General features: G+C 46.3%; 1 protein-coding gene across 9 annotated transcripts in view; it reads right to left on the bottom strand.

Annotated features, from left to right (window-relative positions):
• The window catches only part of Rhobtb1 (Rho-related BTB domain containing 1), a 128951-nt gene that overhangs the window by 67273 nt on the left and 39797 nt on the right, over positions 1-21881 (bottom strand). For 3 of the 9 annotated variants that reach the window (XM_087597497.1, XM_087597491.1, XM_087597498.1), the window contains one exon: positions 5757-5806. The gene's annotated coding sequence lies outside the window, so the exon portion shown is untranslated. Of the gene's footprint in view, positions 1-1511; positions 1746-5756; positions 5807-7852; positions 8595-13082; positions 13186-21881 lie in introns of those variants that run through there. The other 6 variants (XM_087597494.1, XM_087597490.1, XM_087597492.1 and 3 more) reach the window with 6 other exon arrangements.

Below are 21881 nucleotides of genomic sequence, written 5' to 3' on the forward strand. Positions count from 1 at the left end.
CAAGAGTTTTGTCCCGGTGATAGCTGATGTAATTTGTTTTCCCTACAAGACCCATCAGTCAACTACCCCTCCCCACTCCTTCCACGTTTAAGACTCAGGCAACGAACTTAGGTGAGGGTCCAGTCTAGACTCAAATCTCACTGGCTTGTTAGGAACTCCTGATACCAGGTCCTACCTTAGAGCTCAGACTGTCTCCCCTACTGCAACTCCCATTCCCATTGAAGCCCGGTTTTAAGCATTATTAGCTCCTTGGTAAGAGCGACATCAAAGCTCAACCCATGTGAGGTTACTAATAAGGCTAGGGACAGTGTAGTAATTGGGGCTCAAAGCACCAGGCCCCTAACTTAGCTGCTTCACAGACTATAGCCACACCCCATCTTGCACTAAACATTTGCCAACTACTAAGCGGTAACTGTGCCGTCAGGAAAAAAGAAGTCCATTCGAGGCTACTGAGGCCACTGAATTATTAAAAACAGAAGGAAAAAAACCAGGTATGGGTAAAGGCAAAAACAGTCCCGGCAGGCTCCCTCTGCTGCGTGAGAGATGGACAGGATGTGTTGCCAAGACTCTGTTCAAGTCCAGAGCAGAGCAAGTGCCACATGACCGTGTGGCAGCTAGGGGGGAGAGAGAGGTGTGTGCTGGAATGCTTCCTGGAGGTGTCCTTTAGGCCAGGCTGGTTATCAAGTGTGTGTGTGTGTGGGGGAGGGCCCAACTGCAGCGCTATGGCTTCCTAGCTACTCACCTGCAGCAGCAGCAGGGCATGGCTCAGAGAAAAGACAGCCAGACAGAATGCTCAGTGGGCCTCTTAATTGAAAAGGAGGCGGGGAGCTCGGACGTGTGCTTCGAAATTGAAAGCAAAAGTTTGCTGCAGGCAAGGACTGTCTTGGCGACTTGGTTGGAAACCTTGCAGTTGCTCTGAGATGCAAGGGCTATGAGAAGCATTCCTTAGAGAGCCATGTGGTGTCTGGAAGGGAAGGAGGAGAGGCCAGGCTCTCCAGGATGATCTGGGTATTATGTGAGGGCTGAGGCTCAAACAATGAAAGGATTCATGGAAACTCCAGAGACTCTAGACTACAGGGGAAAGACATGCTACTGGAGATGTGCCACCAGGACCAGCAGACAGAGAAGGCATAGGGTAGAGGGGAGAGGGAGGAGAGAGAGAGAGAGAGAGAGAGAGAGAGAGAGAGAGAGAGAGAGAGAGAGAGAGAGAGAATACAAGGAGCAAGGAGCGAGAGAGAGGGAGTATGCATACTTGAGTGCACACACACACATACATGCACACATACGAGAGAGAGAGAGAGAGAGAGAGAGAGAGAGAGAGAGAGAGAGAGAGAATATATGAACACTCACTTAACTCAAGAGATGATTAGAAGGAAATGTTACTGTAACTATTCTTGTAACATCAGCGTCTAAAGGCAGCAGCAAACTTAGAGATAAAGGGATTAGACCACCCATCCACATTACAATGCTTCCTGCCCATATATTCCAGGAAGGCTCAGGAGACCACTAACCTTGGTGAGCACGGAGTATGTGGTCTGCACCCCTGGCTTTAGGATATCCTCATGGCTTCAGGGATGAGGGTATATGCCATTGCCATTTGCAGGCGAGGAGAGGGAAGTCCAAAACTTATTTCACTCGAAGCCCACGGCTAATAAGCGGCCAGAGCAGAGACAGAATTACAAAGCAGCCGATGGGTTGGTCAGCTGAGATGGCTTGGACCGGATCAGAGCTTTGAGAGTTATGTTCTGACGAGGAGAAAAAGGAACACTCTGTGTCGACATGTTTGCTGATAAGCAGAGTTGCTCCCAGTACCCTGTATATCTGTATACCACTGGCACCGTCTTATCTTTCGCTGCTGGACATGGCTTGGGTTGTGTGTGTGTATTTTGGACTCGCTCACTGGATCTGTGGCAAAGTTGGAGAGTTCAGAAGTCTTGGCACTTTCTAGGTGGTGTTATGTAACGGGAATGGAGCCTGGGTTGGATCGAGAGACCTGAGCTGAGTTCAGGAGAAGTCACTTATTAACTATGAGAGTGGTCAAGTTACATCACTTTGTTGGTGCCAGTGCTTTGTCACCAGAGGGAGGCTCAAACAAGTGACCTTATAGGGACTTTCCTTGACTCCCTGATTCAACTGGCATTGACTTGAGTGTCTGTGCCTGTGACTTCCAACAACATACATTAGAAATGACCCGTAGTTTGCAGGTTTGTGTAGGCAAGATGGCCAGGTAGCTCAGATGATGTATTTGTTAGATAAACTGCCTGTAGGAATATGTCATCTGACACTCGGGTTTTTCCTTCTGCAAGAGTAACCTGAAATGGAAAGGCTTACAGTACCCCTAGCCTGGAGTTCATCTAAAATGAACTTCTTGGTCAGACTAAAATGTACCCGATCTCTATGTTTTGTGCCTTATCAGTTTCCTGACCTTCTCTCCCTCCTTTTGTGCTTCCATAAATTGGACCTGAAAACAAACACCGGGCACAGTGCCTGCCGTCTTGGAAATTGTTGGTAGAGCTGGTGTATGTGTTGGAGGGGGTCACTTGGTTTAGCTTCTGGTTGGCTAAAAATCTAAAAGACATTTCTCTACAGAGAAGTGAAGCCTGAGATCAAAATCCATAAATACTGGGGACTTGCCATTACTCAAGAAAGAAGACTCAGGAGTTGGGTAGTGAAGCGTCATTGCTCTGTCAGGACCTCCTGGCAGCTCACCCTTTTGTATGTCTGAGTCCCAGCTGGAAGGAATATCTGAAGACAGGCAATGCCATGGGCACCCAGGAAGACCCTGTCATGTGTACCTTTCATTTCCTGTGTTTTGATTGGCCTATTTCCCAACCTCTGCCCTAAGGTGCCTAGGGAACAAAGGGGCTGGGAGGAGAGATAGCTGGTTTTTTGTTAGTCACTGGCTTTATGTGTTTCTCAAACTAAAAAAGAAAAAATTACAAAAAGAGCTTCAGATAACCAACCTATAGCCATTCCCCATTTCCACCACATTTCATACTTTCCCTGACGGGGTTGGGGATTTGGCTCAGTGGTAGAGTACTTGCCTAGCAAGTGCAAGGCCCTGGGTTCGGTCCCCAGTTCCAGAAAAAACAAAACAAACAAACAAACAAAAAAAAAACAAAAAGAAATACTTTCCCTGACTTCCCTCCTCCTCCTCCTTTGTCTCTTAGCTATTCAAATTCCTTCTCCAGCTTTCCCTTTAGTGCTGTGAGGTTGATGGAGAGCCTTGGTGGAGAAGAGAAGAGGAGTAAAAGGGTCAGACAAATCACCAGCCATGGGAGGGCAGAGGGAAACCTTTGTGCAGTGAGGCTGAGTTTCTGTTGTTACAAGATCAACAGAAATGTGAAGGTGTGTGTGTGTGTGTGTGTGTGTGTGTGTGTGTGTGTGTGTGTGTGTACATGTGTGTGTGTACGTGTATGTGTGTGTGTGTGTGTGTGTGTTTGTGTGCAGGTACTCCTAGAGGTCACTGAACAGCTTCTGGCTCTCATCCCCCAGGAACTGTCCGTCTTGTGCTTTTTACAGCCATCGTCTCTCGGTGGCCTGAGACTTGCTGATCCATGCCGAGCTGTCCCTGCCTCCCCAGTGATGGAGTTACAAGCATGCTCAGCTTTTTCTTAGAGGTAGGTTCTGGGAATTTGAATCGGGGCTTCATGTTCGTACACCAAACACTTGAGACCGTGCTGTCACCCGAGTCCCGGTTTGTCAGTTTTCTATGAGTGAGATTACCAAGCGAAGTTAGCAACGTCCAAATGTTTCTAGCCCTTTTACAAGAGAGGAGCCAAAGCCTGCTGATACCCAAGAAAGCTAAGGAAAGGCTGACTGCTAACTGAGTAATTACTGTTAGCGACAGCTTGCGAATTCTAAGGTCCTTTTGGGCTGCAACATTACATAATTTAGAGTGTAATTTGACTACTTTAAATAAATTATAGATTTATGATTGTCATATTGATTATTTTTTATGGCATATCATTTATCACAGTCAGCCATATATCAGTTAATGGTGAGGATCTGGCCTGTAATGGGATGTCCCCAATAAGAACCGTGGAATAGGATGTGTCTTGGAATGGTCTAGGATATGGCAACTTTTATGGATCGAGCTCTTAAAGAATTGCATACAACTACCCCTTAATTGGTCAAAGAAACCCCTTAACTAACTATGTGTTTGTAAAGCTATGAAGTGAGCTGGGGCTGTCAGTCCTTGATAGAGTTCATCTAGAGGGTCACCTTTGTCATTTGTTAGTGACTCTGTGCTTAAAATTCCCAGAGGGCTAACAACTGTTACAATTTCTTCTTTTAGAAACAGAGCAAAGGAGGAAAGAGAGGTAAGAGTTACTTTCCGTTGAGGTGCAAACCACAAACGTCTAAAACTTTAGACACTGACCCTTTTCAGAACTTCCGTTGGGATTTATCTACTATGTATCCTAATCTATCCACTGAGTAGAACATTTCAGGCACACTGAGGATTGGAAGGAAGAAGGTCCTTTGCGGCTTCATTTCACATTGTAGCCTTTTATCAAAGATGTCCTGCTGAATGACAGGGCTCAAGCTTTGATGCCTTGTAAGCAACCGGGTCTCTGCCTCTGTGGTCCTGGACCACCATGGCTGGAAACATGTACAATCTCAGTTGGTTTGAAAGTCTATATCCTGACTATTTCCAAACACTCATTTATCATCTATGCAGATGAAAACCTACGCTTGGCACATGGAATTCAAAATAATCGCACCTAACAGAAAACATGGGCTTTCTTACGAAAGTTCTATGGGTCCCCAAATCCACCCTTGGATGTGCACAAAGTTCAGGGTATATTCTTTGCCTTTTCCATGTTGGAATGTTTAACATCTTGCTTCTAAATCTACTTGGAAATTTCTTAAAAGTCACACCCCACAATCTTTTTTTTTTTTAAAGATTAAAGTTTAATCTTTAACCGATCCATGCTAAGGAGCACCCATTAAAAGAGTGGAATCTCTTTTTTACGAACAGCTTCACCATGGAATACTCCCGGGTTATCTGTAGTTACTGAGTTAAACAAGTCATTCAGCTTTTCTTGGCCTCAGTCTCCCTCATGTAGAAATTTTCAAATAGGAGTTTGTTTTAGATTAAGACAAAACTTTAAAAAGAAATCAACCAAAAAGTTGCTTCACACCACAGTCGTTGCGTGCATGCGTGTGTGTGTGTGTGTGTGTGTGTGTGTGTGTGTGTGTGTGTATAGGATGTTTGTCCATTTATGACACATAAAAATGCAGAATAAAAACATTTGGACAGGGGTTGGGGATTTAGCTCAGTGGTAGAGCGCTTGCCTAGCAAGTGCAAGGCCCTGTCGGTCCCCAGCTCCGAAAAAAAGAAAAGAAAAACCAAAACAAACAAACAAACAAAAAAACCATTTGGACAGAACCAAATCTTGACCCATGCTCAACAAATGTCCGCTACTACCCTATGAAATGTTCTTGTATCTCCCGAAAGCTAAGACGAAGCTGAGTCAAATCTCCATTCCTGACACCCAGATACCCAGGATCCTCAACTGTCTACCACCATTTTGGTTTTCTCGTTAGCATGACCCACAGGAAGGAGAGAGGGGGCATGAGGTTTATTTTAGGGTCATTTCCCTCAGAGTGATTTCAACAAACCATGGATTCAAACCATATAAAACATCAAAACCCAATTCTTTTGAGACTTCTGACTAGGACACCCACTCTAGACTACACATCAGAGGATACGCCATCCACCTGTGCTTGTGGGCATGCACGGAGATACTGACCTGGCTCGCTGGAAGTGAAGAACAGGAGTTCCTAGCACAGCTGGCCTTACCTAGAGAGTAGAGAGAAACACTGTTGAAATCCCTCTGCCTGACCGGAGCCCACAGGAACTCATTAAAAGAAAAAATACAGGGTTGGGGATTTAGCTCAGTGGTGGAGCGCTTGCCTAGAAAGCGCAAGGCCCTGGGTTCGGTCCCCAGCTCCGAAAAAAAGAAAAGAAAAAAAAAAAAAGAAAAAATACTTAGTATCTTTCTCTACATGGGAAGATGGGCAGAGTCCGCCTGACTTTGGTTTATTCTAAGTGTACACTGGCATTTCTTCGGGTCAAGTGTATCTTGAAATAGCTATGTTTAACATTTTATAGCATTCACAAAAGTATATTTCTGAGCATTTGGGGATGGTACAGAGAAAGTACTTAGCCACAAATGGATGGGAGGCACAGGGAAAACTCACAGGTTTTCTCCAACAGACAAGGGAGTGGGAGAATTTCTTTCTTCAAAATGTCATTTTAAAACACCATCTTAACCCCAAAACAATGATTTCTGGTTTCTTCTATTTTTTTTTTTTTTTGTAGAAGTATTAAGTCAGTAACACCAACCAGGCTTCTGTGCATCTTCAAGACCACACATAACCCTGTACCTTGAGATACCCGTGACCTTCACAACGTTGGAAGAGTAGGCAAGCTTAAAGGATTGCTGATACAGATGGCCTAAAGCTTCCTACCATGGGATGGAATGGGTTGAAGCCATACCCACATTGACATTCAAATATGATCCAGGAATCTCAGGGAGAACCTGTTTAATTTAATAATTGACTGCTTGCCTCCCCAGGGGGGGTGACACTCAGACGTTTCTGACAGTCCAAAAAAGATCGAGTTTATCTTATGGGAACCACCGGTTCTCTTAGGCGTCTCAAAGATCACTACAGACCAAATACACACCGAGTCTCAAAATAGTGTTTATAAGTGAACTTGTGAGCCCGTTGGTGGTTTATTATCTGCCCCTGGCAAAGCTGAACGCCTTTGGAAGCCTGGTATGTTTTAGAGTCTCCTGTTTGTTTCTTATATAGTAGGTAGTACAGCCCTCAGGGTGGAGAACCTCAGGGTGAAGTCCCAGGCTGAGTATCCAAGAGCTTCCCCCAAAGCACAGACCAGGGAGGTTCAAAGGCAGGATGACTCCTCTGTTTGCTGGGACTTAAGTATCACTCTTCATGCATCCCTCCCCCTCCCCCTCCCCCGCCCCAGCACGTGTGTACAGACAGCCCGCCGCCCCAAAGGCACAGCTTCTGTGCTGACTTGCAAAGCCAACCCAGAAATTTGTGCTTGGCGCTCCCTCCTAACTTTTCTGGCTTGTCCAAGTCTAAATATTGACTTTGCTCCTCCGTTGAGTAGTTTGATACGGGATGGGAACCCCACGGCCAACAGTGGGATCAAATGTTGTATTTTTCTTTTACACAATCCTGCCTTCCTTCTGCTTTTTTTGGGGGGTGGGTGGGTGTGAGTGTGGGTCTCTTCTGCATATGTCCCCCTACCACCTGGGCTATGAACCTAGTAACCTGAAGCTGAAAACATAAGTTCAGGTGTGTGCAAACCCCTCACAGGTAGCGTGTACTGTTGGCACAGCAACTCACAACAGACTCCCTAGACACAGGGCTTGGGGGGGAAGGGAGGGGAGGGCAAGGGGCGTCATCGTGGACCCAAAGGCACTGCTTGGGGCAGGGTAAGCACCCAAGGGATCAGAACACCCCCGCTTCTCGCGTCCCGAATTCCCCACCAGAGTCCTTCGAGGAAAAGGCGCCTTTCCCGGGGGCGCGGCAGCACCCGCCCTGGTGCAGCCGGCCTGCTAAGGTGCCTGTTGTACGTGTTCTCAGCCGCTACAAGTTAGGGGTGCGGCTGGGGCGGGTGCTCCTCCACATCTCTTTGGCTCACTCCTCCGTGAGGGGACTGTCCCCCGCATCCCTTCAGCTCACTCCCGCAAACGTCGGCTGGGGTAGGGGGAGCCCCTGGGCCAGGGTCCCCACCTGCCACCCTCGGGGCGACCGGGAGCTGGTGGAGCGCTCCGCTGTTCACTGGGGCTCTCTGCAAGACACAGCCACCTACCCTGCAGCCGAGCGAGACCCGGCTCCCTCCGCCGCTCAGCAGCGGCCCCCGCCGCGCGCGCTCGCGGGGACGCCGGGACCCTGCGCACCGCGCGCCACCCGCCCGGCGTGGCACAAAGGCAGCATGGCCCAGCCGCGCCCGGCCGCGTCCGCGTCCCGGCGCAGGCCACGGGACTCGTCCCCAGGTCGCTATTGCCGCCAGCCCTGCCCTCCTCCCGCCCCCTTCCCCCGCCAGGCGGGGCACCGGGCGGAACCCTGCGCCCCAGCACGGAGCAAGCAACGCGGTGGCGGCCTCCGATCGCTCCCTCTCTCTCCACCGTGACGTGAGCAGCCTTGGCGGCTATTTATAACCACACGATTGGATTTCATTCATGAAACCAGGGCCTTGTGTGTCTGAACTGTGGGACGCGAGGTGGCGAAGGTGCCGCGGCTGCACGCACACCGGAGGGGCCTGGGCTCCAGGGCGCTTGGTTGGGACCAGCGTGTGTCCCGCATCCTGGGGATCCGGCCTTGGGCCAAGCGGAGAACAGAGCAGGGCAGGGTGTGTGCGAGCTGTCCCGCGCCCCCTCCCCGCAGCATCCCACCCACTCCCGAACATCCGCTGGCCCTCAATCCTGGGCTCAGGAAAAGTAAGTTGGGCCACTAACCGGCTGGGCAGCATAGCTTTCTTCCCCCTAGGAACTGACCGGTCGCGGACTCCGAGGGAGGACATTGGCTTTTGTTTCAAAACCGAGCCCAGCTGCTGACTAAGCGCTGCGCTGGCCCAGCCTCCTCCCCTGGGCGCTGCACGTGCGGGCTAGCTCTCCCCCTCCTGGTCACCTTCCCCTGCACTGGGCTCGAGGGGTCCCGGCAGGGGGCGGGTGGGGGGACGCCCTACTGCCCCCGATTCTCCCCACCCCCCTTCCACCCCGAAATCAGCCGTTTCAGAGAGGCTGGGGGTGAGAAGAGCTGAAACCGATTTTGGCCTCTCCCAGGTCGGCAGGAAATCTTGGAAAGGAAAACCAACTAGCTCTTCTCGGGGACATTGTGGACTTTCAAGGCCATTGTCAGTTCTGGGGGCAGAGTCATGGCTACTCTTCACGGATCTGCATAAGAACTGCCTAGGTGCCTAAGGGTGTCTGGCTCTGGCATCTCGGCGAAGCTTAAGGAGGTGACAGGGGACGCAACTAACTTGGCTCCTGTCCGCAGGGAACTTTCAGTCCGCCTTCTCAACTGCCTGTTAGACTCAGCGGTGTAATCCGCTCACTCTAGTCCTGCAACAGCTGGCGGATTAGGGTGTGAATGCCTTCAGCTAGGGACGTGTTACGTTTATAAACTCTTCTAAAGGCTGAGCACCAAGCACACAAAAATGGCCACGCTGTATCCTTGGTCACCATCAGTTCTGAAACCCCAGCAGGATCTCGAAAGGGTGGGAAAGGTAGCCATATTTTACTGTGAAGATGGTTTCTTTGGGTAATCCTTCAAGCCTCCCCTAAAGAGAGAATAGCAAACAAACCCTCTTACAGTAACGCCTCGGTTCCTCCTTTTCAGAAAACCACATTTGGTTTTCTTAGATGGATTTCTCTTCCTCCCTAGAATCCCTGAATGATTTTTAGTCCCTTCGGTAATGTCCTGCCCTTCCCCTAGATCCAAGGTCTCCTGTAGTCAAGGCCGATCTCAAACTCGCAATGTTGCCAAGGCTGGCCTTGAACTCCTAAAGCCTCGGCCTTGCAGGTTTATACCGCCAACAGACTAAGCAAATGAAATGTTTTTATAAGAAAATGTGCGGGCAGCCTGCGGTGATTTAGGCAATCCTTAATGTACTGTTGTTGTTGGAATCGGAATCATCAAGGCCATAACCTTTTGATACTAGCATGAGGAGGAAGCAAGAAGTCAGATTCCGCGGTCTGAGGAGTTTAAGGTGGATCCGTGACTGTAAGTGGTCATTTGCTTGGTTGGCAAGGGGCAAACTGTTTTAAAAGGACACCATGTTGAAAGAATCAATAGACATTCTTTTCAGGAATGTATCAGGGAAAGTTAATTAACCCTGTTGTTTCTAGCTAGCTACTTCACTGCGAGTCACTTCTTTTTAAGCCACCTCGGGCACTGAGGAACAGAACAGTAACTAAGAAAATGGGAACTTAGTAACTAAGAAATATTTATTGTAGCCCCAAGTGCAGTGCGGGAATGGATTTCCTTTTCTTTCCTTTTATTCTTAAAATCTTTACACTGCCACAACTGAGGAGTGCCATCAGAACCATTTTACAGATGGGGCAAAAAAAAGTTTACATTGTTAGTATTGTTAGTGGCTGGCATTTGTGCCCCGGGGTCATCTGGGACTGGTTTTATCGCTAACCTTTGTTGTGACATTTGGTCCCATTCGGGTGGGAGTCTTTCACTCTCTCAGTCACACATTTAAAAGACAAATCTGGGGGTTGGGGATTTAGCTCAGTGGTAGGGCGCTTGCCTAGAAAGCGCAAGGCCCTGGGTTCGGTCCCCAGCCCCCCCAAAAAAAAGAAAAGAAAAGAAAAAAAGAGACAAATCTGCTATTTCACCTGTGCAAGATGCCAGGCACGATGATACACCCCTGTGGTTCCCCACTGTGCCGGAGGTAGGGACAGCAGAATGCCCGAGGCGCACTGGTTCTAAAGTCTAGCTAATTCAGTGGTCCGTAGTTCCAGTGAGAGACCGTGCCTCAAAAAGAGAGGAAGGGACAGCTCCTATGGAACACTGCCATGGTTGACCTCTGAACTCCACAAGTATGTGCCCAGGCATGTGCCACCCTTTATCCCTCACACCCCTAATACAACACCATATGCACACACCTGCACATATGCACAAAAGTAAAAAGGTTCACAGTGCTTTTCTGAAGCATCAGGGAGCTATAAAAGATACCAAGCAACATGCACTCTTGGGATTTCCCGAGCCCCTCAAGGACCATCCTTGTAGAGTGGGTAAGGAATGACCACTAGCCATTTTGCTACCATTTTGGCTAATGTACCTAACCTTGGCCTGGAGAGATGGCTCAGCAGTTAAGAGCACTGACAGCTCTTCCAGAGGTCCTGAGTTCAATTCCTGGCAACCACATAATGGCTCACAACCATCTGTAATGGGATCCGATGCCCACTTCTGGTATGTCTGAAGACAGCAACAGTGTACTTATATATAATAAATAAATAAATCTTAAAAACAAAAAAACCCCAAAACCTAACCTCGAGGGGAACTTCCAGGAAAATAGCTACTAATGGTGATTTCAGATACAGCAGAAGAAAAATTACTGGAAATTTGTGCCAAGCAAGGACAGGGATGTCAAGAAGACACTGCCATGCACATCCACGGCTGTGGAGGCCCCAAACTTCACACATGTGACCTCTGACTCATGAAAGTGGAGGAGTGGGCACGCACTGTGGCTGCCGGCCGGAAAGAGGGAAGAGAAGCAGAGGAGATGGCGAAGTTTCACACAAGAGGTTGGGAAAGTAAAGATGGCGTCCTAGCCTGTGCTCCAGCCCGCCAAAGAGCCAATCTTCCTGCTTGCCAACACGATCCGCACCATTCACCTTCGATATACAAGAACTGGAGTCCTCGCTGGAAATTAGCCAACAGTTTCCTCTCTGAACACAAATTTTCCTGCACAAAGGTGTTGTTAAACTTTTTATGGCAGGTATTTTACCAGTGATGTTGCCCTGCCCTCACAAAAGCCAAAATAAATAAAATAAAATAAAAGCACCCCCTTTACCACCACCGAAACCATCCCAGACCAGCCATCTCATATGTGCCTGCTCATGCACATAAATAGGCAATAATTTTAACTTAAAAATTTAAATACCACAATTCACATATACGAGTATTGTTTAATTACCAATAAAATCACTTGCCAGTGAGCTCTTGGCATTTGTAATCCCGCACAGCCATTAACCATCTCTCCTCCCCCCCATGTCTAGATTTTTATTACAAGATTTATTATTGGAAATAAACATGTAGGTTTTCAGGTCAAATTTTTTCACTGCACATATTGCCTTTGAGATCTCTCCACCGTATCATCTGTATCGGCAGTTCATTTCTTTCTTTCTTTCTTTCTTTTTTTTTTTTTTGGTTCTTTTTTTCGGAGCTGGGAACCGAACCCAGGGCCTTGCGCTTCCTAGGCAAGCGCTCTACCACTGAGCTAAATCCCCAACCCCTCTTTCTTTTTTTAAAAAGAATTATTTATTTTATTTATGAGTACACTGGAGGTATGAGACACATGAGAAGAGGGCATCGAATCCCATAACAGGTGGTTGTGAGCCACCATGTGGGTGCTGGGATTTGAACTCAGGACCTCTAGAATAGCAGTCAATGCTCTTAACCATTGAGCCATCTCTCCAGTCCCGGCAGTTCATTTTTGTCGCTAAGTGTCCATTATTTAGACGTACTGGGGTGTGCTCGTTCACCTATGGAATGCCAGTCGAGCATTTTCAATCTTGCTCCAATGAAGAAAACACTTCTGTAAACATTTGCACACACATTTTTGTGTGCATGAATATTTTTCCTTTGAGAGGGATGCTCGAGAATGCCAATTCAGGAATCAAACACTAAATAAGCTGCCAGACTGTTTATTTTCAGAGTGACTGGATGTTTTACATCCCCACCAATAATATTTGATATCATCACCTTTTTTTATTTACAAAATTACTGTTCAACAGTACTGAAGAGAACTCACCTCGATTTTGATTTGCATTTCCCTATTGACCAATCCTGTCAAAACATTTCTTCCTGGGCCAACTGACCACCCTTTTATCTCCTTATCGCTAAAAGAAATGTTCCTGGTTTGGGCTGTTTTATAGATGGCTTGTCTTGCTATTGCATATTCTTAATTTTTGTTATTTTAAATATGTTTAAGTTTCCATACGTGTGCTTATGTGCGGCTGCCTAGTTGTATGCGCACACAAGTGCAGGTGCTTGCAGAAGCCACAAGAGGGAGGCAGAGCCCTGTAGCTGGAGTTTGAAGGTGGTTGAGAGACTCCAGCGTGGGTTCTGGAATCTGATCTCTGGTCCTCTGCAAGAGCTGCAGCGTTTACAGCTGCTGAGCGAATTCTAGCCCTTTATTGTCGGATGGCATTAAAAAAAGATATTCTGGGATCATAATCTTCAAATTGCAAATTAAATATGCACTGCCCCCAGGAAAAGTCTACCATCCACTTAATTACCAGTTCTCAATGCTTCTATTGCCTGAAGCTTTTCCCGGTATATCCGTGGGTAATGGGAATTTTACTTACATAAAATTCCCACGGAGAGAGTTTTCTCAGCCCTGTGGTGTTAAGTCCTCACTGGAGCGGTCTGTAACCGACGGCCGGAGGAGCCAACGCCCCTCTCTCCTGCGCAGGCGCAAAAGTCTCCCCCTAGTGATTGATGCAATAGCTGTGGGCTAGTGGCTTGAACCATTGGGGTGTAGCGAGACAGCTGCTCGGCATTCCCTTGGCCTGGAATGCCAGATCAAATGCTAGGATGGTGGATGGATAACGAGTGGGAGGTGTTAGAGAGCCATTTCAGACACTCACAAGGGAGGAAAGGCACCGATGGGCCTCCTTTAGAGAACAGCTGCCTTTGGTCAAAAGGTTTATTGAAAAGCAGCTGTTGAGGGAGATCGCTGGGGTGACACAGCTGCTGTTGCAATGGCCAAGGATTTTGTGGCATCTAAGGGATGATGTGGCTCGTGGCATGTGGAGACACTGCCTCCATTGACTGGCTGGCTCCAAAGAACTGCTCTGGGCTTCAGAGCCGGAATAGGGTAGGGCAGTGGGTTTAACCAGCCCTTTAAAAGCAGCTTTGACTAAACCGCCCTGGACTCCATCCTTCCAGGAGCCATAGGGTTGATCTGAACTGCTCCAACCAGAGGCCTGCTGTCTGGTTAAAGACAAAGGGCAGGGATGCGTGTCTGTGCGCTTTCGTAATACTGTGTGTTGATGGCCAAGAGATAAAAATGACCTTCTGGGACCCTGTTTCTGCAGATGCCCTTTTATCCAGTATCCCAACGTGGGAGCAGCATTTTGCAAGTTGCTCTAGCTAGATCAACGGGGACAGGTATTTCCCAGCTTCCTATCTTGGGGACCATTTTCCCAAGCTTTGTGTGGTTGGTATGTCTGCCATAGGAAGTAATCCTTTCTGTCTCTAGCACCTGGGAAGGTTTTGCATGGAGCTGTGTCCACTTGGGCAAGAATAAAAGCCCTTGTTTCTGAGCGACCAGCTGTGTTGGGTGGGCTCTTAGCAAAATTTCGTGCAAGTGTTTTTCAATTCACCTCAGCAGCACCAGAAGTCTCTAGCTCTCCCTGCTTTCCTTCAACACGCACTGGAGGACGCTAGAGACAGGCTGGCTTCTCAGGGAGTCACCCTAAAAGCTGCAGGTAGACAGTGTCCCATCCTAAGGTATTAGATGGACAAATTCATATCATAAAGAATAATATATAAAGATATTTTATTAAAGATATAAATACTAGAGACTCTGACCATGGGATTTGGGTGGTTACCCACTTAAAGGTCAATGTATTAGGGATGTTTGTACTTATTTACTTATTTATCCTGTAGGCCAAAGTTCACAGTACAATTTCTATCTTTCTAGGTATCAGTGAATGAGACAGACAGGATTTGAGTCCGTCTAGCCTACTGCCGCGTGCTTGGAGGGAGGCACGATCTCTTTTCTCTATGCATCGTTTCTTAGGTTTTATGTTGGTGTTGGATGAGTTTGTTAAAAATGTGATTTTGGAAGTCCAGGAGTCCTAACTACATCCCCCTTTTGGTCAAAAGCCTCCTTTGTCAACGTGGCTCTAACTAATTTAGCTCAGCACGGTTAAGAGGCAAGAACTAGCTGCCCTTTACTTTGTAGGGAAGCAGAAACTGGTGCACATTGTCAACTTTGAAAAAAAAAAAAGATTAGGGCTGGAGAGATAGCTCAGTAGTTAGAGCACTGACTGCTCTTCCATAGGTCCTGAGTTCAAATCCCAGCAACCACATGGTGGCTCACAACCATCTGTGATGGGATCCGATGCCCTCTTCTGGTGTGTCTGAGGACAGCTACAGTGTACTCACATACATAAAATAAATAAATAAATATTTTTTTTAAAAAAAAGATTAATTTTTATTTGTTCTTCTCTTATACAATACATCCCAACTGTAGGTTCGCGTCTGGGAAGCAATGTTCTGCATCTGAAAAGGACATTTATTTCAGGGACGAACCAACAGGCACCTTCATTGTTAACAGTGCAAAATGTGATAGTGTTCTCCAGTTTTACCCAATTAAGAATGACATATAGGTGCCATGCCATTTTTAAAGCTATCTTGCCTGACTGCTTTACATACTAACTGTTTATCTTTGCCAGACAAGCAACATTCCCCCAAACCATTATCACCACCACCACCACCACCAGAACCAAGCAAAACCGCTCAACAAACATTAAAGGGCAGAGGGGATAGGAGAGGAAAAAGAAAGAAAATAAAACTGTTAGCTGTGTGATTTTATCCATTTTGTGCATGGTGGTCCAAAGGCCACAGTGCGGCAGAAATGATACCTTACTGAGCAGTTGTTCAGGTGAACGAAAGAATTGATGTAAAGGGATGTGCGCAGGCTGGGAGATATAGACATGGCTCACGAGGCTGTGAATAGGGCTGTGTGGTTCAAAGCACACAAGTGTGCATGCGGAGAACCTGAGTTCAGTTCTCAGCACACATAGCAGTAGACTCACAACTGCCGGTAACTCCAGGAGTCTTGCTCTGTTCCTGAGTTCCGGCTACTGCGTGCCTCCTCATTCACAGAAGTGAACTCTTTCTATGCAGAATCCAGAAAAATAAATACACACACATCCAGAAAAATAAGTACACACACATGTACATGCACACACACATGCACACACTCACTTCAGAAAAACAGCTCCCAACACAGACTGTATCAATACCACATCCATGTGCTCACTCAGCCTCTTTAATGAGTACATCACTTAATCTCCAGAACGGCCTTGAAATACACTACCTCCAACCCAAGAGAGGGAGGAGTGAGGTTTTCCAGAGGTTGAACGATGTGTTTCTGTGTGAGAGGAGTCCCACTGACTAGCCCCAAATTCCATGCCTGCTCTTAGATCACATGAGAGCAAATCTCAAGAACTCCGGTGCACAGGACACCGCGTTCTATATAGATTTCCCTTGGAAGGAGAAAGGAAAGAATCACTAATACCCTTTGCAGGACACCTACCATGGCCAAGGAAAGGCAAAGCCATGAGGTTTGCCTTCAGCTGGTGTCTGCCTTTCAAATGAGCTTTTAATCTAAGTGTACAGACACCTGACTTCTTCCCTGGGACTTGGGAACATGTTTGTATACACAACGCTGGGGTTTCTCCTTAGCTCTGAAAAGACTTATGTTGGATATTTCACAGGCTACTTATCACTTGGTAAGTTCCCCTTCCTGGGCAAGCCGTTAACTGCATTTCTGTGCATGACATAATCGGTTAAGCACGTTGGGATCAACTTTGTGTTTCTTTCTCTTATACACATAAGCCAAGGAGGCCGAGGCCAGGGCACTTCTGTCTAGGATCAGCCTTAAGGAGCTTAGAGATTTGAGGAGAAGTATGGAAGAAGTTTCCTTTAAGTTTTCATCTCTGCCCAGCGTAATTCAAACAGCACCATAGGCAGGAAAGGCAATAGTCTATCTGTCTGTCTTTCTGTCTGTCTGCCTGTCTATCATACATCTATGTATCATCTATTATTTATCAGCATCTATTGAATCAATCAATCTATCTATCTATCATTCCATCCATCCATCCATCTATCTATCTATCTATCTATCTATCTATCTATCTATCTATCTATCTATCTATCTATGCATCTATGCATCCATCCATCCATCTACATCTCTGTCTCTCTGTGTGTATTCTGCTGTCTCTGTGTCCTTATGTGCACAAGTGTGTGTGGGTGCCTATACCTATGGAGGTCAGAAGTCACCCTCAGGGATGTCCTTCAGAAGCCATCTCCTTTGTTTACCTGAGTCTCTCAGTAAGACTTCAGGCTCACCAGTCTAGAATTAGGCTAGACTGGCTGGTTAGTGAGCCATAGGGAACTGCTTGTTTCTGCTCCCCAGTGCCGGGATTGCAAACATCGACCACCATAGTCCATGATGGGTCTTGAATTTGCTTCCCCACCCTTCCAAACTCTTCACCAACTGAGCTCTCTCCCAAGACCCCATAGTTTTAAAGATAGGTTGGGTACCCCTAATCTGAAAATACAAAACATTCCAAATTTCAACCACTTTTGAGTGCTGACATGATGTCACAAGTGGAAAATTTCCTATTAGAAGACTTTGTTTTATATATAAAATCAATGAAAATGTACAATAACTCCCAATTATTGTATATGGAGTATATGAAATTCAGATGCATTTTCTGTTTAGACTTGTTTCCGTGTCCAAGATAGCGCATTATGTTAGTATAATATATTTCAACAAAGCCCCAAATCTGTACGTTTTCTGGTCCCAAGCATTGTGACTGTTAATCAGTGTTATGGCATATAAACCTTTTTTTTTTTTTTACAGGATCCCTTAGTTATAATTTTCTCTAATCCTCTATTTAGCAAAATTGAAACTGTAAAGGGAGAGTGTCCCCTTGTCCTGCTGTAATCACTGTCAACATACATTACCTTTGAAAAGGGACTTTGAGATATAAAAGCACATTTTGCAATGATTAACATGCCACCGGCAGGCATCTGTAACACCAACTAACATTTAGAAAGTACCTACTATGTGGTAGGTGGGGCCCAAGACTTCCACAGTCATGAATATCTTTTAGTAACCTTATGGGAGGGGAGCATTAAAATCCCTATTTTATAGATGAGGAAACATAGGTCCCCAAAGGCAAACAGCATCAGAGTTTACACTCAAAGCTGAAGAGAACTGAAGGACTCTTGTATTGATGAGGCGGGAGTGCAAGGATCCTCATGGTCTTTGACAAGTGGCCAACACCTATTGATCAGGTATCTGAATGATATTGCTTCTCTGCCACCCAGACAAAGAGCATAATTGAGTTCATCCCTTGCTATTTCCTGAGGATAGGGTGTCGTCACTCCACTTCCTAGTGAGAGAGCAGGAGGCTGCAGTGTTTTGCTGAGGGCAAGCAACGCCAGTTTGATAGAAAGGGGAAGCCACACAGGTGAAACAGCCCTGCTTTGCCAGATGGAGTGACTGTGAAATACAATTTCTGTATCCATATGGGCAGCATGGGTGAGTACGTTAGTTATTCCTAATTATTCAAATAAAGAATATTCCTGGGCTGGAGAGATGGCTCAGCGGTTAAGAGCACTGACTGCTCTTCCAGAGGTCCTGAGTTCAAATCGCAGCAACCACATGGTGGCTCACAACCATCTGTAATGAAATCTGATGCCCTCTTCTGGTGTGTCTGAAGACAGCTACGTGTATATAATAAATAAATAAATCTTTAAAAAAAGAGAATATTCCTTGATGTATAAATAACCACCTCTATCTGGTGGGTAAGCCAGGCACACATGTGTATGTGGACCATTGGCTTAAAGATGATCTCTCTATTCTGGGCCAATGCAATGTCCTTGCTAAAGACACCAAGCCTTATTATTTTTCAGCTCTTGAGTTGCTTGGCCAAGGATATTTGTATAAAGTGAATGTGGAATGACACACTCACAGGACACCAAAGTCAGTGGTCAGCTGACTCTTGTTTGGGGAGCAGTTTTTCAATTCCTGAACCCAAATAACTTTGTTAGTAGTGGCAAAGTAATTTCACACACACAGACACACAGACACACAGACACACAGACACACACACACACACACACACACACACACACACGATTGCACGCTCACACACATGCACATATGCACTCTAAAGACTTGCCTTGGTCAAAAGAGAGCTACACAACTGCTCGTATAAGCATTGTCATTTGTACTATATGGTTACTTCGGGGCTGTGTGTGTTGACATGGCTGCCTACTCTCAGGAGACAGTTGAGGTGGCCATTATCCTGAGTAAGACCTTATAAAGAGACAGGCACACGCAGATGAACTATACCCTGGAACTCTCTTTAAATGTCCGCTTCTTCTCTGCATTAGTGAGGAACTGTGAGGCTGAAGGGCACTGTGAAGACAGACATGTTTCCTTCAGTTCAGGGTGTTCTGTTCTGGTCGCTTTTTTTTTTTTTTTTTTTGGTTCTTTTTTTCGGAGCTGGGGATCGAACCCAGGGCCTTGTGCTTCCTAGGCATGCGCTCTACCACTGAGCTAAATCCCCAACCCCTTCTGGTCGCCTTTTATTGCTGTTTGGAAATGCTAGCGTTTTAGTCCTATCGAATCTAATGAGGAACAGAGGCAGGGCATGGTGGTGCCTGAACGCTGGTGTGTGCATAGCTGATAATGCTGAGCCAGCCTGTTTGGTGTCCCCATGGGAGAACTGTCTTGGGTGCATTCTGTCATTGCCGAGGCCACCAGAAACTCAGCTGTCAATATGAATGCTCACACTGCACAAGAGAGTTTAGGGTTTCCAAAAAATGCTTCATATTCTGATCATGGAAAACATGAAATGCGTGTCCAACAGGGACTGAATGATACCTTCTGGATACTCATGACTGTACTGAGATGACCATCTCAGTCACTTCTAAGGTCACTTGACTTGAGTCTAGGGTCTCCGAATAAAACAGAAGACACTCAATTATATTTAAATATTCTGGGTAGTATTCAGCAGGTAGCAAGAATTATTCACTGTTTATGCATAATAGAAACGTAAGCAGTGCTCTGTGTACATGGGAGTCTGACAATTTTCAACGGTCAGGGTGAGGAGAGAGAAGAGTTGGATGGGAGGAAAGCAGATAGAATTATTTTATGTTTTGAATTATCCAAATAATTTAGCAATAAACAGCAGGTAAGATAGCTTGGTCAAGTAGCCATTCCCAAGGTTTGTGGGACCTGTTGAGCAACAGTTAACAATGGGGAGTAATTGCTTAGCTTCTAAGCGCCCAGCCAGCCTAGGAAAGAAATCCTTTTTTTTTTTTTTTTTTTTTTTTTTTTTTGGTTCTTTTTTTCGGAGCTGGGGACCGAACCCAGGGCCTTGCGCTTGCTAGGCAAGTGCTCTACCACTGAGCTAAATCCCCAACCCCAGGGCCCAGCTTTTACATGGTACTGAGGACCTCAACTCACATCTTCATGGTTGCATGGTGAGAACATTATCTATGGGGACATTTCGCAGTCTGATTCTGCAAGGTTTGTTTTGAAAGTTTTACTCAAATTCAGAAATATTACTTATACATCTCAAATATAATGAATACTAACGTACATACATATACATATACATGCATGCATGCATTCATACATACATATACATCTATCTCCACCTCTACTACTAACTCTACCTATACATGTATATGTATGTACATATACATATATGTATATAATGTGATACCTGGGGTCATTAACTCAAGATTAAGGCTCAAATCACTCTTGATAACATCTGACCACCTTGTCACAAACACAAACTCACAAGTCCTAAACAAAATGTTAGCAAACAAAACGTACAATCTATAAAGGAGTGTATCCACAGCAAGGGGTTGGTCAAGGACGCAAAGCAGAGTTATCCTTCAAATGGCAGCAATTCGGGCTATCCAGTGGCTAAAAGGGCTTGCCTGTGCAATCTGATGACACAAGACCAACTCTTGGAGCTCGGTGGAAGGAAAATATAAGTCCTTGAAGGTGTCACAAACACAGACGTCACAAGCCTCAACCACACTCGAGCGAAGGTTAATAAATATAGCTTAAAATACCAATAATGTAGGTGCTTGCTTTAGCAAAACATGTACGGAAGGCTCGGAGAGCATTGTGACTCCTGCTCAAAACCTGTAAGGCAAAATCACTGCCTTGCCAGAAGAGAACCATATGACCATTCCAGTCTATCTCCACCAGCAGTTGATGGCATTCACCACCTCTCCTCGGTCCACGTGACGGGAGAAAGCTAGGAGAGAGCATGGCAGACCTATGCTCTTCCGAGTAGAAGGCTCCTACAACACAGGCACAGCTGTTGCTCTTGGAATGGGTGCTTGTTTGTTTGTTTGTTTGTTTTTGAGTTAGGGTCTCACATATCCAAGACTTGTGCTCTCTATGTAGCCAAAGATGGCCTTGATCCCCCTGCCTCCAGCTCCTGAGCTCTGTATAGTTTAGTGTGCTGGGGGAAATTTTTCCAGTGCTGAGGAAGACGGCAAAGAGCCGCAGGATCTCTAACTGCCACAGGAGAGGAACGATCCTAGGTGGTGGTTGCCAAGAAAGCCACGACTGCTCTGGATCACCACAAAAGCTACGGCAGTGTGCATGGACTCAGAGACCGAGTCGATTAAAATGTGACCCATGAACACATTATAGACAGTTGGACTAAGGGGTATTGCTTGATATGTGTCGCAGCCTGGTTTCTAGATACTGAGACAAAGTCAAAACAAATAAAACAAGGAACCGCTCAGACCTAAATTGTGTCTCACAGCACTTAGCTGGGGGGTGTGCCACACCCAAGTGTTGATACTGTCCCTGCCACTTTGTAGCCATATGTACTCGGGAAAGAGATTGTTGTAAGACCCCATAGTGGCCTTACCTCAGGAGCGCAACCCACAGACCACAGATTGACAAAGTGACCGCTGCAATAGCTTGAATGTATAAGGTTTTTAATCCACGTACGTGGGGTTGTTCATCCACACAGGGAGAGGCAACCCCGAACCCAAAAAGCACACAACTTTTATTCGTTACAGAGGGCAGACTTCAGCAACAGGGTTAGCTGGCCCATTCTCATTGGTGGTACACAGGACAAAGGATCTGGTCAGGTATTGGCTGGCCTGCTCAAGGGGCTGTTCTTGGCTCAGTTGGTCACTTTCCTCATCCAGCCCTACACCTGGCCTTAGAGAATCACTGGGAAAGGGCTAAGTTGGCATATCTCTTGGGGAGCGGGGTGAACTGGGTGGTCAGGCAGGGTCAGGATGACATCTTGCAGGTGTTTTTGGAATTTACCACAGGGAGGGGTAGGGAGTCTTTCCAAGAACAGTTGTTA

This window comes from Rattus norvegicus, chromosome 20 (assembly GCF_021556685.1).
Source record: "Rattus norvegicus strain SHRSP/BbbUtx chromosome 20, alternate assembly SHRSP_T2T, whole genome shotgun sequence".
Classification (NCBI taxonomy): domain Eukaryota; kingdom Metazoa; phylum Chordata; class Mammalia; order Rodentia; family Muridae; genus Rattus; species Rattus norvegicus.